Genomic DNA, 26,778 nt, shown 5'->3' with positions numbered 1-26,778 from the left:
GCTTATCTCGGGGTGGAACTGGTGGTGGAGGTGGAGGCAATGGCACCTGTTGCTGTTGCTGCTGTTGTTGAAGTTGTTGTTGCAGCTGCTGTTGTTGCACCCTTCTCTCCTGGCGTATCTCTTCCCGCTCTTGGTGCATCTCCCGACGTGCATCATCTCTTTCCTGGCGCATTTCCTGGCGTTCTTGCTGCATTTGGGCGCGCATATCTGCCATAGTGTCAGCCATTTGCTGCATCATCCTCATTTGAGCTGCAATCAGTGGGTCAACTCCGCCTGGTGGAGGATTAGGAGGATTCATCTCTGCTGGCTGTGGCTGGGGTTGTCTATATATCCGTCGAGTGTGTCGATTAGGAGGTAAATCAATTCCACCACCCCTCCTGGTATTGACCATCTAAGTTAGAAGCATATCGTAAGATAGTTTTGCAAGGGAATCATTTGGTAGGCAGAATGAATAAGCTAATAGTTGGTTATGTACTGAAGATTCTTTGGTAGGGCTTGACCAGATATTTTATGTCAAGACTAGGGTAACTAGTTGTATGAGGTGAATGTCCAAAGGTAAGATAGAATCTGATAAGATGAGATAGATACGAAATACTAGATATTTTTTTTAGGGAAATAATCTAGTTTATCTAGTTATTTTTATAAACATTTTTTTATATGTATATGCAGATGTAATTGTGGACATTACTCCACAACTCATCACACTCAATCAAAGATCCAAATCAAACAAGTATCATAAGAACAAGCATTTCAAGCATATAGATACAAAAAAAGTAGTTTTGTTTTTGTTCCTAAGAGTAGGTCTCCTATTCCTAAAGGTCACCATAGGTACAGGATTTCAAAGTGTGAAATCCACAATTGTCTTTAGAATGAAAAGGTAAGAATAATCAGAGTAAAGCGGAATTAGATGAGAAAAGATTAAGAGAAGTTTAGAAAGAATTAGAGTAGCCAAGGTAAGTAAGCATTGGTTGTCCAGTTCTATCTAGGTTTCGTCCTACAGTCAACATTCCTCTGATACCACTTCTGTCACACCCGGGTTTTAGGGGCACCAAGACCCGGGCGCGAACATAAACACCAGATATGCTGGGACCAAGTCTCACACATATGATGTATAGTGGCACAGGATCGAATGTCACATCTTTATATATAACAGGAGTTCTATACAAAATAAATAATTACATTATAAGGAGACAATGGTACAGCAACCCAAAGTTGACTGGGAGACGACGGCCTAGACCTCTCACGAACACATCGCAGCATCCTCCAAGCGCCTCATCCTGCGGTACCTGTTCTTGACCTGTGGGGGGGGTGTGAGACAGCAAGAGTGAGCTCACATACGTTCATCGCTCAACAAGTTGTGGGGAATAATGTGTATGAACTCGCCAAAGGTGGGAGCTCATGTGAAGTGTAAGGCTTACCAAAGAGGATGGCTGAAGCTGAGCATTGCTTTTAAAGTTGGTCAAAATTTTATTAGCCATTACTAAGTATAAGTAAATACCAACCCAATTAAATAGTAGAACGGAAGTAACAACATCACCTGCGATGCAATGCATATGACAGATTGAATTTAAGTTCCATAGATTAATCATGTGAGGGTCCGAGCTGCTCATGACCGTGAGCACGGCTAGTATACCAGTTTTACACTCTACAGAGGTTGCGCATCTTTACCCACAAGTCATGTTACCCATCTGCCAAGGGATCGCGACTTCCCATACACCTCTACCGAGGAGGCGAGGCAGGGTAACACTACGAGGCCTTTACAAAGTTCCACTAGCTTCAGAAAACCCGCTACAGTTTATAGGAAGCTCCAATGCAGGAATCCCTTGCAGGACCGCCATCGCAGCAAAATCCTCCCGAGGGCCTCCCTACACTGACCACTCCCCTACTGCCCTTGCCCCTTTCGGGTAAGGTAGTCCTCCACTAGCTTTCCTAATTAATCAGCCAAGGGCGTCCCATTATACCCTTGTGGTAGCACTGTTTTCCCGGGTGGTCGCTCCATGTTCCAATTAACATAATGATCTTATCATGAACGATAAATAACAACGGATAACAAAAGTATAATCATGAGTAATGTATCTTCATACCCAAAACCACATAAAGCACTAGCAAGTACTACCCAAAAAGTTCAGTGGTAACAAGGTATAAAGATAATCAAACTAGGGTAACCTATTGGGTCCCATCAAAATTAACCTATGCAGATCATTATGATTAATCAGAACATGGCTGGGTAAAAAGAAGTGATCAAGGGCACAACTTGCCTGGGACTTGAGATTCCAGGTACCAGGATGATCTTCAGGTCCTCGTGACCTCACTGCTAGTCGTAGCAATACAAACAAACATGGTATAGACAAAATTAACATCCACCAAACATGAGAACAAACTGCGTAATAATAATCTACGCGCTGCTACGAGATCGTAGGAACAAGAATCACTAAATTCGGAGTTACGGTTATGAAGTTATGATTTTATAAAGATTTAAGTGTTGGACAAGAAAGAAATTTGAGCACATAAATTATACCTTTGTTTCATAATAAAATAAAATTACCGGATGATAAACAATATTATTATGAATTTATAGCAAGTGGAATAAATTAATTCGGACCTAAGATGAATTAAATATGAATTATACAAGTTTCTGGAATTATTTTTATACTAAAAATCAATTTCCCTAATCATTTCTCTATTTTTATCTACCTCAGGACTGCGCGCCAAAATCAAAGAAGTGCAGGGGCTAATTTGTATATTTCTCCAAGACTCATATTCTCACTGCGCGGATGGCGGGTTGGTTATGGGATTTTGCGGGGGCTCCTTTGCATAAAATCCCAGCCGAAGGGGTACGGGTCATTTTGAGCCGCACGATCAGATATCGAGGGCTCAGATTAGATCGCTTATCCCCGAACCGGTATGCATTACCAGCCGCCGGATCGGGATCCGACGACCCAGAGTTTATGAAACCAGATCTAACCACTACCGTTAGATCCGAGATCAACGGTTCCCGACCAATGTGGCGAAGGGGTACGCTAACTTCTAATCGCAGCCGTTCTCTGGGAGATCAACGACGCGTAAACCTTCTTCTCCCCTGGTTGCCGAGCGCGACGGCGCCCGCTCCCACGGCGACCCGCTCGCCGGAGAACCATCAAATCGGCCACAAACCCACCCGAGTTTCCAATCCAACCAAGCCACACTAAGCCAAAGGTAGGGCAAACCCGATGGAGCCCCCAATTTAATGTTTGACTGATGTTACCGCCCTGGCCATGGAGTGGAGCGGATCCACGGCGGCGCTTGAACCACGGCGGGCACTACCCGCTGCGGCAATGCCCAACTACCCTGCCCAGATGATGCGCCAACAGGAAAAGAACAAGGCGAGCCAGCAGGAGGTAGCTATTACCGTAGCTGTTGGGGAGAATCGCCAATTGCCGATGGAGCATATGTCGCGGCGAAGGAGCACGTCGACGACCAATTCCAGTCGACGCCGGTGGAGCCCCGAATTGGTGGATGGAGGGAAGGGGGTCGCGGAGCTTCGGCTTTTATGCACCACGGTGAAGTCCGAGTGGAGGGAACCTAACGGCGAACATCGCGGCGAGGGAGTGCTGACCATGCGAGCCTGGTGGGTTCTGTTGAGATGCGCACGGAACAAGGGAATAGGTGATGACAGGGCGGCCCCACCCGTAAGCGAGAGAGAAATCGGGAGCGCGTGTGAAAGAGACTGACAGATAGGGCCCAATCACCAGTGCTCCACCCGCGCAGGCACGAGGTCGGCCGCACGCGTGCTCCGAAGACTGGGCGGTGGGCCCCACGCTCCAGTGAGTGCGCGCGCAAGGGGGTGAAGTTGGGCCGCAGTGGAGGTAATCTGGTGTTGGGCCGAATACGAGGTTGGGGCCCAGTTAGGGTAGTTTTGTTTTATTCTTTTCTTTTCCATTTCTTTTTCCCCATTTCAAATTCAATTTGAATTCAGATCTAATTCAAACCTTTTGGCCCTTCCTTACAATTTTATATTGTGCCATTAAAGTACTGACTTTAAAGATACTATTTTTATGTATATATTTTCTATAAATTCTATACTCTTTCCCTTTCTTTTCTATATTCTCATGGTTTTATTTTCAAGTTAAACTTTAAATTCTATGGATCCATTGATATGCTATTAATGGTATATTTATTTTATTAAGCACAAATGCACATACAAATAAAAACTCGGCATGATGCATAAATTTTAATAGTACATCCTTTTATTACTTATTTGTTTTTTGAATATAGTGTCCACATGTGATGATGCATAAAGGTCAAACCCATATAAAGAGGAATTGTTTCTCTATTGGTATTATTTCTAGCAAATTACAAAGTGGGTGTTACACTTTCCCTTTCCGCAGCAACAGTCGGTAGAAGTGGTTCCGCATCCACCTCCACGGGTGACGAGCTTGTGGCAGCAACGACGACGCTGATGAGGCGCGCCTCCCACAGCGCGGTGGAGTGGGAGGCAGACTCGTCATCCTTGGTGCGGAGGAAGGCCTCCATCTCCGCCTGCAAGCAGTTGAGGTGCACGTACTTTTTCTCCAGCGCGAGATTGGCGTCCGACAGCTTCATCTGCACGCGCTCCTCCCGCCACACCTCGGCCATCTACAGCATGTGGAGCTCCTCGTCCATCTCCTCCCGCATGCGCAGGCACTCCCCGAAGAGCAGCTCTACCTTGGCCTGGTCCTCCTCCACCTCCCACGTGATTTCAGACCAGACGTCCTCCATCAGCTCCCCCGTCTTGCGCTCCATCTCATAGCTTTGCGCATCCTGCTTCGCCGCCTCCCACACCTCTGCCAGTCGCGCAGCAGCCTCGCGTTGGCTTGCTCCAGCTGCGGTCGATGCCTCCGCTCCACGTCGAGCTCATCCTAGAGGGCGGCCACGGTGTGGCAGACCTTGGCCCGAACCCGGGACTTCCACGCCGCCTTCTTCTCGGCCAGCCTCCCCAGGAACCACTCTAGCCGCTTGGTCATGAAGCATCGCTCCTCCTCCAGTTCCCTCACTTGGCCTCACGTCTTCTCCAGATCCGCCTCCATCAGCAGCATCAGAGGGGAAGACATTGCTGATGGAGGGGCGGAGAAGATGTCGTCCAATCGGAGTCCTCGTGCTCTTCCCCTCAGACCACAAGACACGCCAAGCACACATCGATATAATGCGGTGCAGTCCATGATGATTCTTCAGAAATGACAACGGCAGACTAGGAAATGATGTTACATGCCCTTCTTACTGCTAGAACGTTGGCAATGGTAGAGGAGGTGGCTTCCTTCGGTGCTTACCTGGATTCGAGGTCCTCTAATGCGTGTTTATCTCAAGTAATCCTTTTGAGTCTTCATGTTTCATTCAGGAACATCATTACATGCACTGTCATATGACACGGATAGCTAACAGGCTCCTTCAGCTGGTCAACACCAACATCACGGTTCAATCACATTTGTAGGTTTGAGTTTGATAATCACTTTTGAGTCTTCACATTCAAAAGAGTTCCCCTGATCAGAGTTCCTTGCCTTTTGCACACATGGGTCTTCCAAACCTCAGGGCCTTATGAGGCCTTGTTCGTTTTATATTTAAACCATATGGATTTTAGAAGATTGGAGGGGATTGAGGGTTTTGAGGGAACTTAATCTCTCTCATTTTTCATAGATTTGGGGTGTAGAGGACTTAATCTCTCTCAATTTACATATATTTGGGACAAATCGAATAGGACCTAACATGTGCTTCCATCCATCGATGACACGACACAACGAGAGCATAAAAAATCTCTCCCCACCCAAGAAAAAACAAATGTTTCGGATTAGTTATTAACTATCTTGAGCATGAGTAGTGCTACTTTGAGCAGCTATACTAGCTTGCTGGCACAGAGCAGACCATTGTAATTAAACCAAGACAATGACGTCGTACACACTCATAGATAATGCATGCTGATCGCACTGTGCAGTGTAATCATGGTTCCTGATTGGTTAGTTAATCCCTCTTCCTTACATGAGTAATCATGCTCCTAATCAAGCTTAAACAAGAACCGGTCGGCTCGCGCCGGGATACATTCATAGATTGATAGTGGCAAAGATAATAGTATTCTGTCTTGCCGCGCTAGCTAACTAGCGAAAGTCGCCTAGAGGGGGGTGGATAGGTGGAATCTGAAATTTATAAACTTAAGCACACACTACAAGTCGGGGTTAGCGTTAGAATTAAATCCGAGTCCAAAAGAGAGGGAAAACAAATCAACCAAGAAATAAAGTGGATGAACACGGTGATTTGTTTTACCGAGGTCCGGTTCCAAAGAACCTAGTCCCTGTTGAGGTGGTCACAAAGACTGGGTCTCTTTCAACCCTTTCCCTCTCTCAAACGGTCACTTACACCGAGTGAGCTTTCTCCTTAATCAAACGGGTCACTTAGACCCCGCAAGGACCACCACACAATTGGTGTCTCTTGCCTTAATTGCAAGTCACTTGAGAACAAGAATGAGGAAGGAAGAAAGCACGATTGGAAAAACCAAGCGACAAGAGCGACAAATAACACACAGATCACTCTCTCTCTCTCTCAAGTCACTAATCACTAATGATCACTTGTCTCAATTGTGGAACTTGGAGAGATTGGAAGCTTTGATTGTGTCTTTGAATGGATTGCTAGCTCTTGTATTGAATGTGAAGGATTGGAGTGCTTGGGTGTGGTGAATGGAGGTGGTTGGGGTTGTATTTATAGCCCTCAACCACTTCCTAGCTGTTGCTCCCTTTCTGCCGACCGCGGACGGTCCGCACCCCTGGTCCGGACAGTCCGCCCCCTGCACATCAACGGCTGAAATCGCAACGGTCAGCAGTAACGGCTACTTTGCATTAAATGTGCCGTCAGATGTCAGGTACCGCAGTCGCGGACGGTCCGGTCGTGCACCCCGGACAGTCCACGAGGACGCTTATAATTCATTTTACCAAACCCGTTACCTTCGGGTTTTTCTGGTTTTTCACCGACCGGATGGTCTGCGCCTGAGGCAGGACGGTCCGCGCTTGGTCTCGGACGGTGCTCGCTTCTTCATCGGACGGTCCGTAGTGTTGACTTGTGTTTACGCAGTGTTCCTGTCCGAGGGTCATCCTGGTGTTGCGGACGGTCCGCCGCAAGGGCCTGGACGGTCGAGTTAGAATGGTTGTAGATGAACTTATGCACGTGTGAAATGATCAACTAGGCAAACTGGTTAGTCCAAAAGGTTTGTGATGGTCGTCAAACACCAAAATCGATTATAGGAAATGTTGAGACTATTTCCCTTTCAACTAGCTTTCTAACGACTTGGATCATCGTCTATGGTCATGGCTGCTTCCATGGCGATATATACCTTTCGCAAGCTAGGCAAGGTACCCATACCCTTGGGCTTTGGGAGGCAGGGAAAGCGACGACCAACCAACGATGGATAATCACATTTACAGGTTTGAATCAACACCGACATCATGGTTCAATCACTTTTGAGTCCTCAGATTCTGAGTCCTGGACTTGAAATGCAACTCATAGTAGTTGCTCACAAATTAAAATACAGAAGAAAAAAGTCTGGTTGCAACTGTTGATGGTTAGCAAAAGTGAAAAATAGTTGTGATTCTTCAAACAGTGATATAAGTACATAGTGACTGTTTTCTGGGCGTCCTCAAACTCAGATTCTTCTATTTCTTGCAAGTTGTATATGGGTTTGTTAGTCAAACTGTGATACACACATGTTAGCTAATAGATCAACTTTGTATTCTCTTAGCTTCCATGGCCTATGGGTTAACACCTGTACTTTATTTGTGTGTTCTTAGATTTCCACGTGTAATTTATTTTTGTTTATTAAGTAGTTCCGTTCTTAGATAAATAGGCGTATATTTCATCCGCTTAGTATTTGATTATTCTTTGCAAAAATGGTTATCATCTCACTGAGTGTATTGTTTAGCTGACAAAGCATTGTGGCCATGCCCTGATGCATAATAGTAATACTAATCTACTGTAGTGGGTGACTGGTTGATCATGTGTACGTATTTGTTCCTCACAGTGGTTAATTTGACCTGCATTAATACATTTTTTCAGTTTTCTATTTTCTGTGCAATTCATTCAATACATTAAACACATATATTTGTAGTTTAGTATGCCTTTGTACTTTGTATCAGTTCATTTTCGAAACAGTTATATATATATATATAGGGAAGAGGTAATGGAAGCCCTGGGCTTCCGTTAGTGGACGAAGCCCCAGCCAGGAGGCCGATCGGGTCGCGTTCGGTCCACTGGACGCAAGCTTGCGTCAGCCATGCATAGGATAGCAACGTATCCCGGCTGAGACGCTGCAACCGATATACGCACGCGTAAAGGTATGTGGAAATGTGCATACCTCATGCATAAATGGAAAAGTTTCTGCCACGAATCACGGGAACGAATATTTGCATGTGCATGTCGGTTTACGATTGCATAACGCTGTGAGACATGATAGCGTAAACCATGCAGCATTTAAAAATCTCCCACCGGTTTGAGATAAGGAAAGACGTGCGCGTAAATAAAGGCGTTGTTACGGGTGGAAACAAATACAAGGTTAGCTCGTCCACGTTCGCTCGTCCACGTCTTTATCTCAGGTATTGGCGGCGGTTAGCGGCGGCAGAAGTTAGAGGTACGGCCGGCGGCGAGAAAATGTCCAGCACCGGAGCTGGCGATGACATGCCACATGTAGCATCTGTAAATACGCCAGCAGGTACGTCTATTTCAATGGACATGAATCATGTAGCGTCTGCGATCGCCCCATACACAGAGGGTGTCTCCGTTACTCCGCCGGCAGCATTGATGGCACCTGGACATATCGATGAGCACACAAAAACGGCAGATGTGGTCGGCGCAGAGAAGCACATCCCCATGAGACATATTGGGCCGCATGAACAGGACACACCTCATATTCTTCAAAGCCATGTAAGTTCTTCCAAATACGATACTCTTATTCTCTTACATACTTCTTTGTAATGTTGTACATATACCATGTTAAATTTAGACGCTATTGAATAGTAAATGTTAAATTTCTGTGCGCAGCCGGACAATATTGATATAAGATTGATACCTAAAGTCGGTATGACATTTAGTAACGTGGACGAGGCGTATAATTTTTATAGTCAATATGCATACGAGCTTGGATTTCCGTTGAAGAAATATAGGGAGCGTAAGAATTGTAAATGGTTGAACTGTTCAATGGGAGGAAAGAATGCTGAAAGGGTAGCTGGAAATCCAAGGATACGTAACACATGTTCGAAACGAACACAGTGCAAGGCTGGGATGAAACTTAAAAAAATCTACGATGATGCTAAAGAGAATGTTATTTCCGTTCGGATTGATCTGGTAAACTATGAGCATAATCATGAATTTTGAAGAAAGATACAGAAAAAGGGCAATTGCAATGCAACAAAACACATGATCGTGAATATATGGAGTTCCTTAGTGCGATGCAAGAAAGCAGGATTCCACAACATTGCATTATGGATTTTGTTACAGAAATGCATGGTGGCCCAGAAAACGTTCCAATAACCGTGCAGGACATGAGTAACCTGTAAGTGTATTATGCATTGACAATAATTGTATTTATATTACAGAAACAATCGTAATGTTTTGAGTTAGATATAGTGCATAATCATTACATTTTTTGACAGGAAAAAAGCATGGCAAAGGGAAAGAAATGCAAATGATGTGTCAAAGCTGTTATCTTTTTTTTCATTATGCAAGAAAGATAATCCACAATTTTTTTTCAGACTTTCAATTGGACAAAGAAGGGAAAATTTTAAGCATATTTTGGTCCCATGCTAGCCAGCAAGCCGAGTACATTTATTTTGGTGATGCAGTTACATTTGATACTACACATAAGACTAATATGTACGATAAGCCATTAGGCATGTTTGTTGGCTCGAACCACCACCTACAATGCACAATATTTGGGTTTGCTTTACTAGGAGACGAGACAGTTGATACATTCGAGTGGGTCTTCAATACGTTCAAAACATGCATGGGATGTGACGGACCACGAGTGATGTTGACAGGTATGTTGTAATAAATGGCTCGTAATTATTATGGCATGTACTATATGATATCATATTGGCTTGCATGATGTTATGTAAATTTATCTATTTCAGATCAAGACCCTGCTATGCCAATCGCACTAGGCAGAGTATTCCCAAACACAATACATCGATTGTGTTTGTGGCATGTGCAAAACAGGTATATGCCCCACTTGAATGAATTGTATGCAAGATTTGAGGAGATGGATTTCAAAACAAGGTTCCAATCTATAATACATCATCCATTGAATGAAATGGAGTTCGAGGCTGCTTGGCAAATGATGCTAGATGATTTCCAGCTACACGAGAACAACACCCTTGCCAGATTATATGAAATACGCAAAGATTGGGTACCTGCATTTTTCAAAGGAGACTATTGTGGTCTTATGGTCTCTACACAACGAAGCGAGAGCATGAACAAGTTGGTGAAGAGTGCCCACGTGGATGCAAACACACCGCTTCATCAATTTGCAAAGCAAATGATGAAGCTCCTGCATAGTAGGAAGATGAAAGAGGCCAAAGAGGCACTAGGATGCATGGTAAGTGAAAAAAAATAATAAACATATGTTTTATGCTATTAAAAACAAAACGGTATTAATACTATATTGTGTAATTTGCAGGGTCAAAAGGATACAACTACATTGTATATGTTTGAAATAAGAGTTGCAAGGGCATACACTAGAGCTGTGATGACAAGGTTCCAGGAGACAGTAAAATATGCAACTGCATACCGAATAGACCATGATATAGAGGGTGATGAACATGATTGGGTGGTGAAACATACTACAAGATCAAATAAAATTGTTTGGGGTCAACACCAATTCAAAATAAGGGCTGATGTGGATGCCGGAAAGTATTCATGTGAGTGCAAGCATTGGGAGCATACAGGTATGTTATACTAAACGATTATTTCTATATAAAATTCTAAATTATTACGAATACATAGCTGTTTGCGATTAATATATGACATAATGTATGTTTAATCAATTATAGGTCTATTTTGTGTTCATCTTGTACGCGCTTTCATGCATCTACAAATTGAAAGGATCCCGAGTGAGTATATTTTGCAACGATACACATACTCCGCGCATCAAGATGTGGCTTTTTCAAGAGACGATAGGAATTTGAAAGGAAAAGATGGAGAAACTAGATCATATAGACAGAAGATGTTGCTTAAAAAAGCAATGAAAGTAGTACACCATGCGAGTCTGTCTAAAGCTGCGAATGATAAAGCCCTAGAGATGATGGACGAATTATTAGGGTTATTGATGCGTGTGGAGCCTGATATAGGTACTAGTGAGAGTTGTGGCACAAGTGTTTGCGATGACATCCAGGTACGCACCTCGTGATGTTATGAATTTTGCATAATTACTTGTCGATAATGATCCATGTTTGTAATGATGATATAGGTCGAAGCGTATGAACAGATGAAATGGCTATAGACAACTTACACAAATTAGATGATGGGAATGAGGTATAGAACAAATCTTTATAATGTATTACATATGCTGCTCTATAACATTTGTGTCTTCACTGGACTTTGCTTTATTTCACAGGAAATTTTAATGGGGTCTAATACAAATGAATGCAATACTAAGGATGATCAATGTAATATGTCGATATTAACATTGGAACATAACACTGACATTCGGCTGGTTGATAGTAGTTCTACGGATGTGGAAGCTAGAAAGGTAATAACATTGCTACAATATATGATGACATACGTGAATATAAAAACTGACTTAATATCTTTGTTTTGTAGAAGCTGGAATTTCATATGGAAGGTGTAAACTTAGCAAGACCAGATAAGGCCAAGCCTAAGGGAAGAACAATCAAAAGTAATGAGCAACAAGTTTTAAAATTGGGTGTGAAAGGAGCTAAGAAGATGAGCAGGAAATGCCAGAAATGTGGCATAACTGATGGTCACAACAGCCGTACGTGTTTAACTGTCGAGGATAATAGGGTTCGATTGGCTAACCTATCTAGACGTAAGCGAGGACGGCCTCCTGGTTCAAGGAACAAAATCATAGCTGTAGCCCCACAATGGAATGAGACATCAACGTCGAAAAAACGAACGGTGGATGTCGGAGATGATGATTCATCTGGTAGAGAGTAGAAGACCATAAGATACAAATATTTCCTTATGTAAATGTGATTCCTGTGTTTATTTGACAAATTTCAGAAAGTATCATAAATATACTTGCAAACTGGCATAAACGTATGTGTAATTTGTCATAAGCTATTAACAGGTATGCAGCAAACTGAGTGTACATAGACTTAGCATACATGTATGTGAAAAAATGCATAACACTACGTTGTGTAATGCATAAGATGGTTAGCCTATGAACCATGACTGTACAAAAAATGAGCCTGTTTCCAGTATATAACGCTGATAATTGTATCATACACTTGAGACAAAACTAGAATAATGTATGGGCATAGAATGATGACTATTGTATCATAAGTGTATGTGCAGACATGCATAAGACCCGCAATAATTATATCGTAAACTTCGGACAAAACAGACATACTTCGAGGTTATTGACAGAACAATATTGTACAGGTATCTGGCAGAATCAAATGCAAGAAACAAACATTACTATCAAACACATTTGGTACAATATTCCAGTTTAGAGGTTAGCTGATCCCCAAAGTTGTCATTGAAATAAACTAAGAAACGTCTACGGTCTTTGCCCATATTATACACACATGACTGATCTGAAGTTTAGGGAACCATTGTATACAAAATTTATTACATGTCCAAACTAAACTACATCCTTTAGACCTTGAATCTTTGGATGTCTTCGAGCAGCGATAATGCTTTGTTCTTCGGGTGGAATGTGATATAATGCAGCGCAAGAGACCGTATCTCACTAGTGTTGCCCTGAAATACAAAAACATTGAGTTAGTTATATCTCTGTTCCATATGTTGCCTTGTGCCAACTATAGAATTAACTGGTAAATTTGTACGTACTGCTTCTATGTCTGACCGCAAAGATCCTTCGTCGCATTGATAAAATAGAATGTAACCCATAACATAAAACCCACAGTCATTGGATCCTGCTGCCATGTTAGGACAATTTGGGCACAAGTCAATTGTGAAGTTACCAAACTTGGGAAAGCATGTCCTGGGCCGTACATGTTGTATTGCTTTGTTTAATCTACTCATAATAACCTTAGCCCATGGTAACTTTCTGCCACCTGAGCCCAAATGTGCAAAATGATAGTCCTTCCATGTAGTTCCACCAAGTGTTGGCCCATATGGGTTGGAATCTAAAATATGAATGCACTTCTTGACCTTGTTGACAACATACAATGTCCAATGCCCGCTGCTTACCATGGGGACCATGATCTGACCGTGTAAAAAAGCATAAAATGAACAGTGTAAATTACAAAAGCATAACAATGTGATATGTTCCATTTAAAAGAAATTATGTTTGGATTATGAAATACGATTGTTACCGCTTTGCATTGGTCCAATTCATCTGTCTCAGGCAATGAATTGTCTAGAAGTGTGTGGAGTACAGATTCATCAAAAGGTTGAGGGTTGCGACTGTGTCGTTCCTGTTCCTCAAAGTTGAGTAGTGACTGCAATAAACGATATAAATGGATTGAGTGTACTTGGGTTCATCTAATTTGTATATGAATATGGTGTATGTAAGTTACGATAATTTACCCCAACATTAACATCAAGAATCAAACTGTTCGAACTCATAGAAGTCTGCTGATTTTTTGCATCATCAATAACACATTGGATGAAACACTGCATGAATACATTGTCGAGACACTTCCCATCGGCAAAAGATTCATATATATCAGACATGTCGCTGAATATTCACCATAATCTATTATGGTCCTGGGGAATTTTTTATATCAATTAGAGAGGTCGTGTAAAACTACCAGCATATAAACAGATTTTGATTTAGTATGTACTTCATACCTGCCGGTGTCAGATTGCAGACCACACAAATATTCGCGTAGAGCTAACACAGTTTACATCTCCGAATCAAGAGAAGCCTGGCCAACCTGTGGAGTGTTTGTAGCTGGATCAGTTTCAACAGAAACCTAAAAATATATATGAAAATATACATAAAAATCTGTGAACAATTTTGACAACTATAAAGAAAATGAAAATTACTGAGATGACATAAAGTGGAATAAACGTATGGGGAATCAAGTGTCATAAACTGGCATAAAATTAATGAGCTGACATTACTGATACAAATCAAGAGACATAAATATTCTTGCAAACTGCATAAATGTATGTGTAATTTATCATAGGCAGCTAACAGTTATGTAAAAATTGAATGCACATCTACTTAGCATACATGTATGTGCAAATATGCATAACACTGATTTGTATGATGCATAACATATTAAGACTATGAAGCATGACTGTACAAAATCTGTGAACAGTTTTGACAACTACAAAGAAAATGTAAATTACTGAGCTGACATGTTCAGATGGAGTCTGATCAAAGCATGGACCACTGTCGGGCAAGTCTGTTTCTGCCGCTTGTTGTACGCCGCCAGTAGACTAACAATCATGGTATAAATGGATTACAAATTTAGTAAACTGCTAATAATAATATAGAAAAACCACGAGGGGGTTTACTCATACCTTGATTTGCGGAGTCGCATCAAATATCGGCGCGTCAGGATCCATATGTGGTGTTGCTTTAGGAGTGACGTTTGTATTGGTCGGCATGTTCTTGCCACCGTCACCATGTTTACCCTGAAAAAATTGTAATGGTTATATGCTATTTAAAGAAAACGATGAATACAACCCTTGAATGAAAAATACAATTAATAAGAAAAACATTACCACTGTGGTTGTAGGTGTTTTGTTCTGTTTCGTTATATTTGTATGAACCAGTGGATCAATATCAGCTTCATCAGGGCAACTTTCTAATAGTACACGAATATGTTGTTGCCTTAACAGTAATTCATGTACCTGTGTGTCTGTAAACTGCGTATCCTGCTGATAAACTGGAGTAGACATATCGGGTACAGTTGGGGGGGTCGGACACGTACATCCTTCTGTACGTGTCATGTAAACAAAAAAAACATTGTTTAAAATAATGGCATCAAAACGATATCAACAAATGATTGCATAACTTTTTAATAATGACGTAAAGACATTAAACTGACTAACCAGCTGTCTGGGGAAGAATATCATCTGATTTTGAAGTTGTTTTCTGCATATCATAACCATCTTCGTTGTCCCCCGCCTCAGCACGGAGGACCTCATCAATTAACTCGCCAAAACATCAGATAGATTGTATTGTTTCTCAACAATCTGTTGAAGAGTCTGTTTAATAACTGAACACGCCTTACCAACCTTCGTATCAAAATGTGACAGCTTCTCTATGAAACCCAGGCGGTGGCGGGATGGAAGCTGATTCAGCTTGCTTGATATCAAATCCCTGATGAGCGGGAGTTCGATGTGAATTGAGTGCTGTCCAGATGGGTCAGGACGAGGTACATCAAAAGTATTGGTCCTGGTCTTATGCTGTTGTAAATTGAAAATTATTAAGTAAATATATAGCATATCACTGAATATTATGTTGAAATTCTATGACAAAAAAATATATAAATAGAATCATGCCTTGAATTGTGCTTCAACGGGTTGTACAGCTGTGTAGCAGGTCTCTGTGGAGCTTCGGAACTAAAAAAAGGCATGAAAGATGGAGTAAAACTTATACAAACATATTAAATTGATAAATGAGATTCATATGTTTAATGGAAAATGCAAAAAAGCATCACAAATATGCTTACAAACGGGCATAAAGGTATGTGAACGTTATCATATGCATGTAAAAAATGATTGACACATAAAAAAATACCGAACAATGTCCAAATGCTTCTTCTCCTTTGTGTATCTTGCCCTTGTCAGCTCTTGTCAGGGCTTGAATAATATTCCTATCAAAGTATTTGATTCGTGGTGTTCCACGTTTGTTCTGGGGTGCCGCTGAGTCATGAAGATGATCCAAATAATACAGCTGCAAAAATCATAACATGAGTCATTATGAGACATAACAAAAGCATAATCTACGTGTATATGAATTTTGCATACAAGATTATGGGTACATATAACAGACAAAAAAGGATATGCTTACAAGAATAACGATGGAACATCCATAGATGGTTGTAGAAACGTTCGTAACGCTCCTAGTATGCCACTTCTTGGCAGCTTGGCATAAATCATTGAAAATAAGCTGGCACCAGTCCATCTGGTGGAAACGATCCATCTCCTCGGTTAAAAGAACCTCATGGTTGGTTATTCCCCAGCTGGCAGTAGGGAACAACAACCTATTGAACAATATCAAGAAAAAGCATCTGATGCTTAAATCATCGTCAGACCCTTTCCTCAGACGATCTTGAAGAGCTGTAACCCCAAAATCTTCTTTCGATAGACCAAGTTCAGCTCTTAAATTGTTGCCAGCAACAACTTCATCGATGCCCAATGCAGTTCCTCCACCAGCATTCGGTAACCCCAAAATTAGGTGCATCGTATCCTTTGTAATTTTCAGCTCCTTCCCTGGGCCGGCTCGAATTATCATGTCATTGTGGTCGAGCTTTTCCATCAGCCAAGCTAAATGTGATCTGCTGCCGAGTGCGTCCAGTCTCATATCAAGAATACTGGAAAATCCCCTCCGTGCAATTGCTTGGCGATGTCTGTCATTTAATATCTGGATGCTTACTAATACATCTTGGGGGTTGCATCTGACGTTAAGCCTCTGCTGGAAAAAAAGTATACAATGAATATCGTAAACATTTACATCTGCATAATCGCAACTCAATGTTTAACTCAAACATCAACACAACATGATTTCACGCATAAAATGATATATTGCCATAGACCATAAATCTCTAACCTGTCGGGGGGCACTACTTTCCTCCTCTTTGTGACTACCTTCTTCAAAACTTTCCCAGGACTGTCGTCCAAGTTACGCTTCTTGGATAATGGCATAAAGTCATCATCCTCATCAGCAGCCTGCCTTGTTTCGGGTCTAACAGTCTCCGCCGGAACACGGGGTATGTCAACGCTGAAGCACTCTTGAGTACACTGGATTATAATCCGTTTTGGATTAGAAGGAGGTCGGTCTACGTTCTTCATGGCTGATGTTCCTGCCAAATGAAACAACACATATACATAAAATACGTAAAGGATCAAAAAAAAGATAAGCGCAAGTCAATTCAATTCAGTTCATGACCATGCATTCCATTAGATCCCAACATATCATGCAGCATCACTACTAAATTGTAAATTGCATAATTCTATCAACAAAGCAGCATAACACAATATTGTAAATTGCATAAACGTGTGAGACTAAATGGATCAAAAAAAACTGCTCATATGCGACATCCAATTAATGTATAACCTGGTTATTTCGTGTGAGCTGACCCAAATTGAACAGCAAGATGTTTATGGCATAATATATTGATGTATGTATCATACTTCTGTCAACAAAGCAGCATAAACAGAGTATTGTAAACTGCATAAACGTGTGAGAGATTGCATAGTATACATTTGTGTCTCCGTTTAACTATAAATTTATAATGAATTGGTTTTTGATAAATCAAGCAATTGGCAAAATAATAAGGTGAATCTATTTACGATTCAGATTGTAAGAGTTAAAGGTTGATGACTTACCGGAGTGTGGATGGGCCTGGAGGGCGGCTGAATTCGAGACACCTCTGCAGGGGACAACCCAAGGCGACGCGCGGCTGTGTCAAATGCGTAGGGGACTCGACGTTGGGGACCGAGCTCGCGACGGCGTAGGGGACTCGGCGTTCGGCTGCCGCGGTGGAGAAGATCGAGGTCTCGGTCTCTGCCGAGTAGAAGAACGAAGGGGCGACACAACCGCCTCCGCGATTTCCGGGTCCCTTCCTGGAGACGAAGAACAAGGCCACGGCGTGTATGCGGCGGAGAAGGCGAGTCTGGGTCTCTGCGGTGGTGAAGGAGAATGCGACGGCGGTGGAACAACGGGGGGAGAATCTTAATGCTCACGGCGGGCGCGGTGGACAAGAAGCTCACGGCGGCGATTAGTCTAGGGTTCGACGGGCGCGGAGGAGAAGCAGCATACGGCGGCGGATTTGGCTAGGGTTCGGCCGCCGCGAGAGTTACGGGAGAGATGAGCTAAAAAATGAGAGCTCGGTTCCTTGATTCGTGGGCCCGATAGACGTAAGCTGCCCAGATTGCGGGGACACGATCTTTTCGTGGGCCCGGATGCCGCGAGACGTGCGCACACCAAAAGAGTGTAAATCGTAACAAGATTGAGCATAACACGTAGTTATAATTGACATAACTAGATATTACAGTCAGCCAAAAAAGCGTGCGCGCCGGTCAGCGCACCTGGTCGGTTTCTGGTCGGGGCTTCCATTAGTTAGAGAGAGCCCAGGGCTCTAAATACTATATATATATATATATATATATATATATATATATATATATATATATATATATGTGTGTGTGTGTGTGTGTGTGTGTGTGTGTGTGTGTGTGTGTGTGTGGCGCGCACGACTTCAATCCCATTCTATCTATGAAATAAACTGCTTTTTGGTATTGACCCATAATGTGCTTACTTTGTCTATTACTATTAATTATTGGCAGAAATTTTATACTTAGATGATAGATGTGCATAGTATTCCCCTAGAAATCTACTGATGTTAACTGCAGGTTACAGGCAATTGAGAGGAGAAGTCGTATGTAGAATGTTGCATCTCAGCAACAGATCCTAAGGACAAAAGATCCTTCCCAATTTGTGGATCCAACATCTCCAATACAAATAGAGCATGGTGTGCCAACAACTGAGTAAGGTCAGGTTGTCAAAAGCCCTGCTACTTGTTTGGAGGATGTTAAGCTAAAGACATCTTCCAAGAGTTAATGAAACAAGAGTTAAAATACTTTGATATTCATGAGATGGCAAACCAAGCCAACTAGGTAAGACATCAGCAACAAGTACTTGGTTTAGTTGTCTGAGTCGTTCCTTCGTATGTGTATCATCCATAATAATTGGCAATGTGACAAACTTGTGCAAAATTTAATTTAGTGAAGCTTCTATTACAATGTAAAGCAAGGTCAAATGACCAGCACAATGGGCAACTTGTTTCCTTGGTTTCTTCCTGTTGTGACCAATGTTCTTTTGTAGGTCTAGCATACCAAAAATGGACAGCCAAAATGGATTCTTTGTTTCGTACCAGATTATTCAATGCATAACTTCATGCTTACTACACCGAACTATCTTCTTGTAAGTTGTCAACTTCAAACCCATCTCATTACTTGGAAAGAAAACCGTTTGCTTGGTTCCTGACCGCCGCAGCCTCTTCTAGGCAGCTCACTCAAATTTCCGATTCTAGACACCTGGTGCTGGATCTGCTGCCTGGTCGGCATGGCATGACCTAGGTTCTGATCCAATCACAACCTTGGTAACAAGTGTCCATTATAAACAATCAGCCATACTACATATGATGAGAGGCTTCGTAGATGAAAAACAAAACCCTCTTCTCTATGCCTCAACCTACCATGGAGGTGAATATTTAGATCCTATTGCAATTGTTCGGGCAAAGGCAAAGCGCAAGGAAAATAATCTCAGTTGTTTCTCATCCAAATACCAGTGGAGACAAAGTTGTGACTTCAAATAACAAATCTCAGCATGGATCTTCAGAATTACCTCCTAGAGCTGAATTGATTGGCAACAAACAAATCCATACTACTATTAAGACAGCAAAGTGGGCGCCTGACACGGCCAATGCCCCGTCTCGCCTCCCTCAAAGTCTACCATGTGACCCTGACTCGCCTTCCCCTCTGCGCATCCGCGCAACCTCAGTTGGTCAGTCGTCTCCGAGGCCGCCCAACCCACCATGCCCCTGCCTCGCCTTCCCCTCCGCGCATCCGCATAACCGCGGTGTGGCCGGCCGTCCAACCCGCCACGCACCCGCCTAGTGTCCCCGCCCGCGCTCGAGCGACCCAGTCGCAGATGCAGAGGGGAAGGCGACTCAGGTTCCATGCCCTCGCCCCCATCAATCACACGATTTACCCACTGTGAACGTCGCCCAATTGCTCCCCACTGTCGGCATCGTGCATCTCCAAACCCTCATCGACTCTGCGACTCCCCTCCAACATCGCTGCCCTCCAGGTATGTGGGCGTGTCACGGAACCAGGCGTGGACTCCTCATCACCAAGATAACCTAAGTGTAGCAAGCGCCACCGTGTCCTCCTCGGCGGCACGCATCGAGAGAGGCCAGGAGCAAGTCTGACTCACCCCGTACCCGCGTCGACGAGCATCGACCGGCTCGCGGCTGCGACCGTGGGTGGGGGTAGTAGGTTGGGGAGGAAGAACATGGCGAAGTCCAGGAAGACAAACGAGACGTCCGACGACAGCGAAAACAATGGTGCACGCATGCTGTGAAACGTCCTCGTGGACGTGCAATAGCCACTGCGTGGGGCGGTGTACGACGAATACGGGGAAGAGACGCCTGCTCCCACGCCCTTTACTGAGAATGGGGTGGCGCAGAGGCGAAGACGTGAGGGGAGAGAGAAAAGAAGCATGATGGCGAACGAGGTGGCGACAACTGAGGCGAGGACCATCATTACTGTGCGAAGGTATAGATGGCTAAATGGACCATGTCTGGCTGGCTGACCTGAGGCACAGTCCATTTAATAGTGCCTACGCATGCCCGGCACGAGCGTTGTGCCGTGCTTGGGCCGTAACCTTGGTCCGTAGTGCTGGCCCGACCCGACACGATTAATTTTTTATTTTACAAAAAAATCGTATATGCATATGTATAATTTATATTCAATATTAAAACACTTAAATGTGATGTTCTATTGGTTAGACAACTTCACTTAGTGTCTCCCTCCCTTCTTTTATCAGGGTGTGGGTTCGAACCTCACCTCTTACACCGCTTTTTTAACATTTTATGCTGATTTAACCAACATGATTAATTTGAAGTAGATATGATGGATTATTTGTAAAAAAGATGACGCGGGAAGACCGTTGAAACTGGTGCTTTAATATAGTACCTTTGTCAGTATTCTTATGATGGTTAGCCTTGTTTCCCTGCTTGCCATTATCTGTTTGATGAGTCTATACACCTCTGCTTTATCCTAAAATACGGGCAAGCTCAATGGTATCCATATTGTCTAGCTAGAAAAACACGAAACTTTGTAATTTTAAGTTCCAATCGATGCGCTTAGTGAAAGTCGCCTAGAGGGGGGGTGAATAGACAAATCTGAAATTTATAAACTTTAAGCACTACAAGCCGGGGTTAGCGTTAGAAATATATTCGAGTCCGAAATAGAGGGCAAAAACAAATCACAAGCGAATAAGAGCGGATGACACGGTGATTTGTTTTACCGAGGTTCGGTTCTTGCAAACCTACTCCTCGTTGAGGTGGTCACAAAGACCGGGTCTCTTTCAACCCTTTCCCTCTCTCAAACGGTCACTTAGACCGAGTGAGCTTCCTTCCTTGATTTCCCGGGTCACTTAGACCCCGCAAGGACCACCACACAATTAGTCTCTTGCTTTGCTTACAAGGCTTTGAGAGTAAGAATGAGAGAAAGAAGAAAGCCAACCAAGCAAAACAACAAAAGAACACAAGCCGATCTTCTCACAAGTCCTAAAAACTAGAGTTGAATTGTGGACTTTGATTTGATCGGAGGCTTTGATTTGTGTCTTGGAGTGTTGTGTATTGCTCTTGTATTGAATGAGGAGTAGTGAATGCTTGGGTGCCTTGAAGTGTTGGTGGTTGGGGGTATTTATAGCCCCAACCACCAAAATGGCCGTTGGGGAAGGCTGCTGTCGTATGGCGCACCGGACAGTCCGGTGCGCGAGCCACGTCACCCAACCATTAGGGTTCGACCGTTGGAGCTTCTGACATGTGGTCCACCGGACAGTCCGGTGGTGCACCGGACAGGTCATGTTCACTGTCCGGTGGGCCATCTACGCCTGCTCTGATTTCTGCGCGCGCAGTCCGCGCACTGTAGCGTTGTCAGCCGACCGTTGAACTCGACCGTTGCGCTGGCGATCGTTGCTCTGCTTGGCACACCGGACAGTCCGGTGCTACACCGGACAGTCCGGTGCTACACCGGACAGTCCGGTGAATTATAGCGGAGTGGCTTCCCAAATTCCCGAAGGTGGCAAGTTTGGAGTTGATCTCCCTGGTGCACCGGACAGTCTGGTGCACCAGACCAGGGCAGCCTTCGGTTGTCTTTTGCTCTTTTTATTTGAACCCTTTCTTGGATTTTTTATTGGTTTGTGTTGAACCTTTGGTACCTGTAGAACTTATAATCTAGAGCAAACTAGTTAGTCCAATTATTTGTGTTGGGCAATTCAACCACTAAAATCATTTAGGAAAAGGTGTAAGCCTATTTCCCTTTCAATCTCCCCCTTTTTGGTGATTGATGCCAACACAAACCAAAGCAAATATATAAGTGCAGAATTGAACTAGTTTGCATAAGGTAAGTGCAAAGGTTACTTTGAATTAAACCAATATACATTTTATAATATATGCATGGATGCTTTCTTCATTTTTAACATTTTGGACCACGTTTGCACCACTTGTTTTTTTGCAAACTATTTTGGAAATTCTTTTCAAAGTCTTTTTGCAAATAGTCAAAGGTAAATGAATAAATTTTGAGAAGCATTTTCAAGATTTAAAATTTTCTCCCCCTGTTTCAAATGCTTTTCTTTTGACTACACAAAACTCCCCCTCAATGAAATTCTCCTCTTAGTGTTCAAGAGGGTATTAGATATTAATTTTGAAAGGGGTCATACCAATTTGAAATTATATCAAAAATAAGATACCAATTGAAAAACTTCTTCAATACAAATTGAAAGACTACATTTTTTAAATTGGTGGTGGTGCGGTCCTTTTGCTTTGGGCTAATACTTTCTCCCCCTTTGGCATGAATCACCAAAAATGGATACTTGTGAGTGAAATATAAGCCCTTTTACTTTCTCTCCCTATGGCAAAAAATATATGAGTGAAGATTATACCGAATTGGAGAGCGGTGTGGAGTGACGGCGAAGGATAAATAATTCGATGGAGTGGAGTGGAAGCCTTGTCTTCGCCGAAGAACTCCATTTCCCTTTCAATCTATGACTTAGCATGAAATACACTTGAAAACCACATTAGTCATAGCAAATGAAAGAGAGATGACCAAGGGTATATAAATGAGCTATGTGTGCAAGGAATCAATCAAAGTTCCTAGAATCAAGAATGTTTAGCTCATGCCTAAGTTTGGTAAAAGTTTTTCTCATCTAGTGGCTTGGTGAAGATATCGGCTAATTGTTCTTTGGTGCTAACATATGCAATCTCGATATCCCCCCTTTGTTGGTGATCCCTCAAAAAGTGATACCGAATGGTTATGTGCTTAGTGCGGCTGTGCTCAATGGGATTATCCGCCATGCGGATTGCACTCTCATTATCACATAGAAGAGGGACTTTGGTTAATTTGTAACCATAGTCCATAAGGGTTTGCCTCATCCAAAGCAATTGCGCGCAACAATGGCCTGCGGCAATGTACTCGGCTTCGGCGGTAGAAAGAGCTACAGAATTTTGTTTCTTAGAAGCCCAAGACACCAGAGATCTTCCCAAGAACTGGCAAGTCCCTGATGTGCTTTTTCTATCAATTTTACACCCTGCCCAATCAGCATCTGAATAACCAATTAAATCAAAGGTGGATCCCTTGGGGTACCAAAGGCCAAACTTAGGAGTATGAACTAAATATCTCAAGATTCGTTTCACGGCCCTAAGGTGAACTTCCTTAGGATCGGCTTGGAATCTTGCACACATGCATACGGAAAGCATAATATCCGGTTGAGATGCACATAAATAGAGTAAAGATCCTATCATCGACCGGTATACCTTTTGATCTACGGATTTACCTCTCGTGTCGAGGTCGAGATGCCCATTAGTTCCCATGGGTGTCTTGATGGGCTTGGCATCCTTCATCCCAAACTTGGTGAGTATGTCTTGAATGTACTTCGTTTGGCTGATGAAGGTGCCCTCTTGGAGTTGCTTGACTTGAAATCCTAGAAAATACTTTAACTCCCCCATCATAGACATCTTGAATTTTTGAACCATAATCCTACTAAACTCTTCACATGTAGATTTGTTAGTAGACCCAAATATGATATCATCAACATAAATTTGTCATACAAACAAATCATTTGCAATAGTTTTAGTAAAGAGAGTAGGATCGGCTTTTCTGACTTTGAAGCCATTAGCGATAAGAAAATCTCTTAGGCATTCATACCATGCTCTTGGGGCTTGCTTGAGCCCATAAAGCGTCTTAGAGAGTTTATATACATGGTTAGGGTACTCACTATCTTCAAAGCCGGGAGGTTGCTCAACATAGACCTTCTCCTTGATTGGTCCATTGAGGAAGGCACTTTTCACGTCCATTTGATAGAGCTTAAAGCCATGGTAAGTAGCATAGGCAAGTAATATGCGAATTGACTCAAGCCTAGCTACGGGTGCATAGGTTTCACCGAAATCCAAACCTTCGACTTGGGAGTATCCCTTGGCCACAAGTCGAGCTTTGTTCCTAGTCACCACACCATGCTCATCTTGCTTGTTGCGGAAGACCCACTTGGTTCCTACAACATTTTGATTAGGACGTGGAACTAAATGCCATACCTCATTCCTCATGAAGTTGTTGAGTTCCTCTTGCATTGCCAACACCCAATCTGAATCCTTTAACGTGTCTTCCACCCTGTATGGCTCAATAGAAGACACAAAGGAGTAGTGTTCACAAAAATGAGCAACACGAGATCGAGTAGTTACCCCCTTATGAATATCGCCAAGGATGGAGTTCATGGGGTGATCTCGTTGTATTGCTTGATGGACTCTTGGGTGTGGCGGTCTTGGACCGTCATCATCTTCCTTATCTTGATCATTGGCATCTCCCCCTTGATCATTGTCCTCCTCTTGAGGTGGCTCTTCTTGATTTTCATCTTCATCATCTTGAGCTTGATCCTCATCTTGGGTTGGTGGAGATGCTTGATTTGAAAATGATGGTTGATCTTGTGCATGTGGAGGCTCTTCGGATTCCTTAGGACACACATCCCCAATGGACATGTTCCTTAGCGCGACGCACGGAGCCTCTTCATCATCTAGCTCATCAAGATCAACTTGCTCTACTTGAGAGCCGTTAGTCTCATCAAACACAATGTCACAAGAAACTTCAACCAGTCTAGTGGACTTGTTAAAGACTCTATATGCCCTTGTGTTTGAATCATAACCAAGTAAAAAGCCTTCTACAGCCTTAGGAGCAAATTTAGATTTTCTACCTCTTTTAACAAGAATAAAGCATTTGCTACCAAAGACTCTAAAATATGAAACATTGGGCTTTTTACCGGTGAGGAGTTCATACGATGTCTTCTTTAGGATTCGGTGAAGGTAGAGACGGTTGATGGCGTAGCAAGCGGCGTTGACTGCTTCCGCCCAAAACCGGTCCGAAATCTTGTACTCATCAAGCATGGTCCTCGCCATGTCAAGTAGAGTTCTATTCTTCCTCTCCACTACACCATTTTGTTGTGGCGTGTAGGGAGAAGAGAACTCATGCTTGATGCCCTCATCCTCAAGGAAGCCTTCTATTTGTGAATTCTTGAACTTTGTCCCGTTGTCGCTTCTTATCTTTTTTATTCTCAATCCAAACTCATTTTGAGCCCGTCTCAAGAATCCCTTTAAGGTCTCTTGGGTTTGAGATTTTTCCTGCAAAAAGAACACCCAAGTGAAGCGAGAATAATCATCCACAATAACTAGACAGTACTTACTCCTGCCGATGCTTATATAAGCAATCGGGCTGAATAGATCCATGTGGAGTAGCTCAAGCGGTCTGTCGGTCATCATGATGTTCTTGTGTGGATGATGAACACCAACTTGCTTCCCTGCTTGACATGCGCTACAAATCCTGTCTTTCTCAAAATGAACATTTGTTAGTCCCAAAATGTGCTCTCCCTTTAGAAGCTTGTGAAGATTCTTCTTCCCAACGTGGGCTAGTCGGCGATGCCAGAGCCAACCCATGTTAGTCTTAGTAATTAAGCAAGTGTCGAGTTCAGCTCTATTAAAATCAACTAAGTATAGCTGACCCTCTAACACTCCCTTAAATGCTACTAAATCATCACTTCTTCTAAAGACAGTAACACCTAAATCCGTAAAAAGACAGTTGTAACCCATTTTGTATAATTGAGAAACAGAAAACAAGTTATAATCTAAGGAATCTACAAGAAAAACATTGGAAATAGAGTGGTCATGAGATATAGCAATTTTACCAAGTCCTTTGACCAAACCTTGATTTCCATCCCCGAATGTGATAGCTCTTTGGGGATCATGGTTTTTCTCATAGGAGGAGAACATCCTTTTCTCCCCAGTCATGTGGTTTGTGCACCCGCTATCAATTATCCAACTTGAGCCCCGGATGCATAAACCTACAAAACAAATTTAGGCCTTGTTCTTAGGTACCCAAACGGTCTTGGGTCCTTTGACATTAGAAACAAGTACCTTGGGTACCCAAACACAAGTCTTTGATCTCTTGTGTTTGGCCCCAACATATTTGGCAACTACTTTGCCTGATTTGTTAGTGAGCACATAGGAAGCATCAAAAGTCTTAAATGAAATATTAGGTTCATTTGATGCTATAGGAGATTTCTTTTTAGACAATTTAACATGGGTTGATTGCCTAGAGCTAGATGTCTCACTCTTATACATAAAAGCATGATGA

The 26,778-nt window shown here is 42.8% G+C and overlaps 1 long non-coding RNA gene across 1 annotated transcript; it reads right to left on the bottom strand.

Annotated features, from left to right (window-relative positions):
* Positions 1 to 13,338: 13,338 nt before the first annotated feature.
* LOC103640547 (uncharacterized) lies at positions 13,339 to 13,758 on the bottom strand. The gene is made up of 3 exons (XR_002262735.1): positions 13,720 to 13,758; positions 13,506 to 13,631; positions 13,339 to 13,395 (listed from the first exon to the last, which is right to left on the bottom strand). It is a non-coding gene; the product is annotated as an uncharacterized lncRNA (long non-coding RNA).
* Between the last annotated feature and the right edge of the window lie 13,020 nt (positions 13,759 to 26,778).

Source organism: Zea mays, chromosome 6, assembly GCF_902167145.1.
Source record: "Zea mays cultivar B73 chromosome 6, Zm-B73-REFERENCE-NAM-5.0, whole genome shotgun sequence".
Classification (NCBI taxonomy): Eukaryota; Viridiplantae; Streptophyta; class Magnoliopsida; order Poales; family Poaceae; genus Zea; species Zea mays.
Note: the sequence above shows the minus strand (reverse complement) of the source record. Positions and strands in the feature narration are given on the sequence as shown.